Raw genomic sequence first — 8,808 nt, 5'->3', positions numbered from 1 at the left:
ACAATATATTCAATATGTTGAATTGACTCAGCTTGTTTTAATGCAAATATAATTCTATGATGTCTATTTCTAAAATGTTTGAATCAGTCATCCATTTCCAAACACAATCATCATTTGCATACAAGTATGATGTTTATTTATTATTCCATAAAACCCTTTAACTATATGGGCTCTGTACCGAGGATGTCGTTGTGGCTTGTGCAGCCCTTTGAGACACCTGTGATTTAGGGCTATATAAATAAACATTGATTGACATTGATTGATTGATATATAAAAAAAAGTATTCTAATTGAAAAATATTCTCCAGTTTGTGGCTGTTGGTATATTTTCAGAGGATATGCATTTTTACAGCATGTTTTAAAGACATAAATTAACATTTTAAAAATGGCTTCTCGGTATATTATATTGATCAATTAATTCTTATTTTGGGGGCTTTGTGGGCAGAATAGAGGCTCTCTCGTTGACTCCATTGTTAGAATTATGAAAGTCAGGATTTTGATAAGGTTTATTTACGACTTAGAATGCATAAAAAAGAAAAACATATGTGTGTGTGTCTTACATAAGGATTGTGAATGATAGGCAAAATAAAATAAAAAATTCAGATCCCCTTTTAATAATTTTTGCTGATGCTGTGGCAAAAGCGATAAAATAAATACATTTCGGAAAAATGCAAAATTCAGCAAAAATGGCTGGCTTGCAAACTTTTCAAAACCTGGTTAAATGTTGTCGATGGTAAATCCAGAGATGCATGTGTATATTGTAAAATTATGTTCGAATTAATAGTATTATTTGGGTTTAGGGGACCCCGTCATGGGGCCCGCCCCCAATCTTGGCTCTGACTTGTTCCGCCGCTGGTCCCTACGTATGGCAGCGGCCACGAATAAGAGATTTTTGGGAGAGAAGTGATGAATGAGGAATTCACTGACATGTCATGTCCGGTGTTTAGGTGCCCTATAAATGCGAAAAAAGTGTTTAGATCATGCTTTTGCATTTCAATATCGAAACGTCTGAAAAACCACCCCATGAGTCCGTAAAAATGTTTTAGCGATATTTGAGAGGGTGTTGCCATTAACAGTTTCTTATTGCGATATTTAGGTTTTGCACATTTCGAGGGGTAATGGAAGCACAGCTTATGAAACATCAAACTTTTTTGGTCTCTCTTGCTAGCGACATTTATTGAACAAAAGGCGTCAACTTGCAGTCCACACGTACCTCTTATGTGTGATTGCCATTTACTGGTCACACTTATCATTACACCATGTACCAAATACTATTGCCTTGAGGTCGGTAAGCACAACCAAAACAATCCGTACATTAGGCGCATTGGTGTATAAGGCGCACCGTCGAATTATGAGCAAATGAAATAATTTTGAATGCGCCTTACTGTCTGAAAAACACGGCACATGAATCACATTACGAACAAACACATGTAACCGCCAAAAAAGAGAGTACTAAAGGGGTGCCTTGAGTAATGCCTCAGCAAATTACACCAGTATTCTTATTTGCTTGCATGGTTAAAATGTCAATGCAAGGATATGCCAATGTCTTTACAGTAGTCCAAGTTCTTCTATACAACAGGAGCACTGCAGTGTTTTTAGGAATTTTCTGCAAAAATGTTTGTCTCCCAATCTTTAAACTGAACTCGACATGTACCCCATTAGGACTCCATGTGTTGCCGTAATTTCTTTTCACAGGTCTGTACACCATCTCTTCTACCCTTAAACTGTTATTAAACTCTGGTTTGACCCCATAAGTGGGACTGCCTTGAAAATTTCTCACACAGCTCAATGCATTTTAGAAAATACTCACTATAAACTCACAGTGTTTTGCCCAATCACTACAACATTTGGTACACACCTTTAGGGGGCTGACAAGCACGTCAGAACATTTTGAGAATTGTTTTTTTTAAAAAGAGAGGCACAAGCCGGACTTAGCAAATAATTGCCCATTAGCATTAAAGGCCTACTGAAATGATTTTTTTTTATTTAAACGGGGATAGCAGATCTATTCTATGTGTCATACTTGATCATTTCGCGATATTGCCATATTTTTGCTGAAAGGATTTAGTATAGAACAACGACGATAAAGATTGCAACTTTTGGTATCTGATAAAAAAAAGGCTTGCCCCTACCGGAAGTAGCGTGACGTAGTCCGTTGAACATATACGCAAAGTTCCCTATTGTTTACAATGATGGCCGCATGAAGTGAGAGAGATTCGGACCGAGAAAGCGACAATTTCCCCATTAATTTGAGCGAGGATGAAAGATTTGTGGATGAGTAAAGTGCAAGTGAAGGACTAGTGGGGAGTTGAAGCTATTCAGATAGGGAAGATGCTGTGAGAGCCGGGGGTGACCTGATATTCAGCTGGGAATGACTACAACAGTAAATAAACACAAGACATATATATACTCTATTAGCCACAACACAACCAGGCTTATATTTAATATGCCACAAATTAATCCTGCATAAAAACACCTACGTGTTTGTTATGCTAGCTCCTAGCTCCTCTGCTAGCTCCTAGCTCCATAGAACACGCCAATACAATTCAAACACCTGATCAACACACACAATCACTCAGCCCAAAAGACCGTTCACCTAACCCAAGGTTCATAAAGCTTATATATTTTTAAAAAGTTACGTACGTGACGCGCACATACGGTCAAGCTATCAAATGTTTAGCAGCCAAGGCTGCATACTCACGGTACCTGATATTCAGCTGGGAATGACTACAACAGTAAATAAACACAAGACATATATATACTCTATTAGCCACAACACAACCAGGCTTATATTTAATATGCCACAAATTAATCCTGCATAAAAACACCTGCGTGTTTGTTATGCTAGCTCCTAGCTCCTCTGCTAGCTCCTAGCTCCATAGAACACGCCAATACAATTCAAACACCTGATCAACACACACAATCACTCAGCCCAAAAGACCGTTCACCTAACCCAAGGTTCATAAAGCTCATATATTTTTAAAAAGTTACGTACGTGACGCGCACGTACGGTCAAGCTATCAAATGTTTAGCAGCCAAGGCTGCATACTCACGGTACCTGGTATTCAGCTGGGGATGACTAAAACAGTAAATAAACACAAGACATATATTTACTCTATTAGCCACAACACAACCAGGCTTATATTTAATATGACACAAATTAATCCTGCATAAAAACACCTACGTCTTTGTTATGCTAACTCCTAGCTCCTATGCTAGCTCCTAGCTCCATAGAACACGCCAATACAATTCAAACACCTGATCAACACACACAATCACTCAGCCCAAAAGACCGTTCACCTAACCCAAGGTTCATAAAGCTTATATATTTTTAAAAAGTTACGTACATACGCAAAAAAAAGTTGCGCACATACGGTCAAGCGATCAAATGTTTAGAAGCCAAAGCTGCATACTCACAGTATACTGTGAGTATAGCACGTCTGCGTCTTTGTCATCCAAATCAAAGTAATCCTGGTAAGAGTCTGTGTTGTCCCAGTTCTCTACAGGCGTCTGTGTATCGAAGTCAAAAGTCCTCCTGGTTAGAGTCTCTGTTATCCGAGTTCTTCCATCTTGACTGCATCTTTCGGGAATGTAAACAAAGAAGCGCCGGCTGTGTACTGTTGTTGCTGACTACGTTCGAAAAATACGTCCATTTCGCACCGACAACTTTCTTCTTTGCTTGCTCAGCTTCTTTCTCCATAATGCAATGAACATGATTGCAACAGATTCACGAACACAGATGTCCAGAATACTGTGGAATTATGAAATGAAAACAGAGCTTTTTCGTATTGGCTTCAATGTGGAAGGCATACCCGTGTTCCCCGGGCTACGTCACGCGCATACGTCATCCTCAGAGGCGTTTCGAACCGGAAGTTTAGCGGCAAATTTAAAATGTCACTTTATAAGTTAACCCGGCCGTATTGGCATGTGTTATAATGTTAAGATTTCATCATTGATATATAAACTATCAGACTGCGTGGTCGGTAGTAGTGGGTTTCAGTAGGCCTTTAACCACTTGTCTAATCGCATATATAGCATATTGGACGATAATATGTTTTAAACACTTTTAACTTACAAAAGGCTTCTTTTGTTATGTCGACTTATTAAATGAATAACCCATAAATGATCCAAAGTGATTCCAGTCCAAAGTGGCTCTGCTAGTAGACTAAGAATAAGAGTGGTGGTGGTGTTGGATGGAATAAATGACCCGGAAAAGAGTAATTATTGTCCAAAACCCATCCCTTAATTTCTTTAAAAGCCAATTGAGAAGTCAGAGCAGCTCAATGCGCATCCACTAAAGTTAACACTCTGCTATGCCATACAATTTAATTATTAGGACTTGATTCATTCACTGAGTGGTCATCCATTCGATGGGACCATTTATTGGCGTGGCGTATTCTCTGCAGCTGGAGAAGTCTCGTCTTGGTCAGTAATCACTGGACTGTACAAATGTAATTTAGATACTTGATTGAGGAAGAGGGCTTGTTAATTAGGAGGTTTTTTTTTGTAGAGTGCATGATCACTTTGCCGGGCTATTCATCAGAAACCGTGTAATGATTAGTCCTTGTATGGGAAAATGTAAGCGCAGCTTATTCACCGGAAAGAAAACATGGTCTCATCTTAGATTATCTATAAAATAGTAATACTTTACGTTTATATTCACAGGAAGTTGCGTCACTTCCTGTCAATGAGAAAGGACGCAAAGAAAAAAAGCTCCGCTTCTGCTACCGGAGTTTTTGTTAAGTCTGAAGATTTTGACCACTGATTTGACCACTGATTTGCGATCACAGCCACAGGAGAGTCACCTGGCATCTTCGATCTGATTTTGGTCAGTTGAGAGGCACTGATACGCTGAAATAAGGCGAGTGGAAGAGCCGTTAGCCTCAAGCCAAAGGCGCCTCCCGCAGTTCAAAGCGGTTGCCTAGCAACCAAAAGCTACGGCGAGTTTACAGCTGTTTTAAAGTGATCCCGACGTCGCAGAGTGATATAAGTTGACAGGCTGACACCTCAAATTGATCTCTGAACGGCGCAAGGTACGAAATTGTTGAAAAAACAAGTTAAAAGTGCCGCAAGTCGCTAAAGAAGTAACTGCCCTTAAGACATAAGAGGCGCTGACGTCAGTGACTGCTGCGATGCCAAAAGTTAAAGGATTGACTGGAAAGACTGATTTGAAGCTGGGCACAGGACATGATGGGATTCAAGAAGGGATACTACAAAAAATACTGCAGGAATTTAAAGAAGAAATGATAGAAAAATGGGAAGAGTTGATGGATGGATGGAAAGAGGATATGAAAGAAATGAAAGAAGAAATTAAAGAAATGAAAAAAGAGAACAACTCCAGAAATAAAGAAGCCACTGAAATGAGCAAACAAATGAAGATCCTTCAAGAAGACAACAACATGCTGAGGAACATCATAGATGAAATGGATCAGGATAAACGAATGAATGATATCATTGTGACAGGGCACCGAATTAAACCAAGATCCTATGCGAAAGTTGTGAATAATGAAGGTGAACCAGATGAAATGGATATGGTCTCAGCAGAACAGCAAGTGGTCAACTTTCTGCAATCAAAAGAAATTGAAATTGACATTAATACCATCGAAACATGCATCCCACTGAACGGAAGAAACAACAACGCCACTCCAGTCGTGCTCGTGAAACTCGTAAACAGAAAATCTAAAATGGCATTGCTGAGACAGGGAAAGAAGCTGAAGGGAACAAATGTGTACATGAATGAGCATCTCACAAAACGTAATGCTGGAATCGCCAATAAAGCACGCGACTTGAGAAGGCAGGGAAAAATCCAGGGGACTTGGAGCGCCAACTGTAAAATCTACATCAAGCTGAATGGAAGTCCAGAAGCAAGAGTAATTGTTGTCCATGACATCAAGGACCTGGACAATTTTTTAAGTTTACACAGCTACCACAACAACGATGATAATGGACTCTGACAGAAAACAAGCACCTAAATTCAGCATCGGCACTACTATGTTCCAAGGGACGACTAAACAAGAGGACCTAGATTCAAGATTGCATCCACCTACACTTATAGAGATTATTGAAACAACATCAAAGATTGTTGAACAAGAAAATATGGAACTAAAAAATTTCTGCAACAAAGATCACAAAAACCAGGATTTGGAAAATGATATAGATCCAGATACAAATTTTTTGTCCCACATCAGTAATAGTTGTTTTTATTATACAGATGATCAATATAATAGCAACATTGAATGTGATAACAAATTGTCAATTATTCATTTTAATAGTAGAAGCTTGTATGCAAATTACAACAACATTAAGAACTTTTTGGAACACATCAACGAACCCTTCAAAGTGATTGCTGTCACAGAAACATGGATTGATGATAAAAAAGGAATAGATTTTGATCTAGAGGGATATGAGCTAAACTACATCAACAGAACCAACAAAAATGGAGGAGGAGTAGCTGTGTACGTGATGAAGAACCTGAACTACAAAGTGGTAAAAAACACGTCATTTGCTATAGATAATATCTTAGAATGTATAACCATTGAAATATGTCAGGAAAAAAGCAAAAACATATTCATTAGTTGTATATATAGATCACCTAAGTCAAGTATAGAAACATTTGAAGAATGGATCAAGGCAACTTACATGGACAATGGTCAAAGAATAATGTTCTTATGTGGTGACTTTAATATTGACTTATTGAACCCCAACAAGCAAAAGTCTATTGATGACTTCATTGATACAATGTACAGCATCAGTCTATATCCTAAAATCACAAAGCCAAGCAGAATCACAGGACACTGTGCCACGCTTATTGATAATATTTTTACCAATGATTTTGATAATAACACTACAAGTGGTCTACTTATAACCGACGTTAGTGATTATCTGCCAGTTTTTACAATATATGATGGAAACTACAAGAAGAACATGGAAGACAAAAGGACATTTCGAAGACTATGCACAGAGAAGAGGATGACTGCCTTCAAAATTGAGCTACAAAAGCAAGATTGGGACAATGTGTATAATGAAAAAGAGGTTGATGAAGCATATGAACATTTCTTAAACAAGTTCATAATACTTTATGACAAACATTGTCCATGGATACAACTCAGTAACAAGCAGAGAAAGAATAATCAACCATGGATGACAAAAGGATTAAAAAATGCTTGTAAGAAGAAGAATACACTATATAGAAAATTTATAGCACAAAGAACTATAGAGGCAGAAATTAAGTACAAAAAGTATAAAAACAAGTTAACAGACATACTACGATCATGTAGAAAAGAATATTACAGTGAATTATTGGACAGGAACAAAAATAATATGAGAGCAACATGGGGCATCCTCAATAGCATTATTAAAAATGGAACTAAGAGGGACTACCCTCAATACTTCTTAGATGAAAATTAAAAAAAATGACAACATAAAGGAAGTAGTTGAAAGCTTCAATAATTATTTTGTAAATATTGGACCAAAATTGGAAGAAAGGATTCCAGACCCAGTTCCAATTGAGGACTATAATGATACCATAGAGCGAAATCCCAACTCCATGTTCCTCAGTAATGTGACACAGGAGGAAATAGTTACAATCGCAAAAAAATGTAAATCTAAGACTTCAACTGATTGTAACGGAATTGATATGGAAACGATAAAAAAGGTTATTGAAGAGATCTCAGGACCATTAATGTATATTAGTAACCTATCATTTCAAACAGGTACATTTCCAAACAAAATGAAAATAGCTAAAGTTGCACCAATTTATAAGACTGGAGACAAACATCAATTTACAAATTATAGACCTGTTTCTCTACTTCCACAATTTTCTAAAATCATTGAAAAACTGTTCAATAACAGATTAGAAAGTTTCATAAATAAAAATAGAATACTCGAAGAGAACCAATGGCTTTAATTGAAATTACAGAAGAAATTACCAATGCAATAGATAGTAAAAAATGTGCGGCAGCGGTTTTTATGGATCTAACTAAAGCATTGGACACAATTAATCACAATATTTTAATCAAAAAACTAGAACGATATGGCATCAGAGGGTTAGTCTTAAACTGGATAAGAAGTTATCTAACGAACAGGAAACAATACGTGAAGCTATGCGAACACACGTCTACAACGCTAAATATATCCTGTGGTGTACCTCAGGGATCAATATTAGGACCTAAATTGTTCAATCTCTATATAAATGACATTTGTAAAGTTACAAAAGATTTAAAGTTAGTATTATTTGCGGATGATACAACAGCGTTTTGTTCAGGAGAGAACACACAGGAGATAATACAAATAATAACAGAAGAAATTAACAAATTAAAAAGATGTTTTGACAAAAACAGACTATTGTTGATTCTCAGTAAAACTAAAATAATGCTATTTGGTAACAGTAGAAGAGAAAGTCAAACACAAATACAAATAGACGGAATAGAAATTGAAAGAGTAAATGAAACCAAATTTCTAGGTATAATGATTGATGATAAATTGAACTGGAAATCTCACGTAAAAAATATACAACATAAAGTTGCAAGAAACACGTCAATAATGAATAAAGCAAAACATGTTCTAGACCAAAAATCCCTTCATATTCTCTACTGCTCACTAGTGTTACCATATCTGAGCTACTGTGTAGAAATATGGGGAAATAATTACAAAAGTACACTTCATTCATTAACGGTGTTACAAAAAAGATCAGTTAGAATAATACATAATGTTGGATATAGAGAACATACAAACCCTTTATTTATTGAATCAAAAATACTGAAATTCCACGACATAGTGAATTTGCAAACAGCTAAAATTATGCACAAAG

This window comes from Entelurus aequoreus, linkage group LG02 (genome assembly GCF_033978785.1).
Source record: "Entelurus aequoreus isolate RoL-2023_Sb linkage group LG02, RoL_Eaeq_v1.1, whole genome shotgun sequence".
NCBI lineage: Eukaryota > Metazoa > Chordata > Actinopteri > Syngnathiformes > Syngnathidae > Entelurus > Entelurus aequoreus.
Note: the sequence above shows the minus strand (reverse complement) of the source record.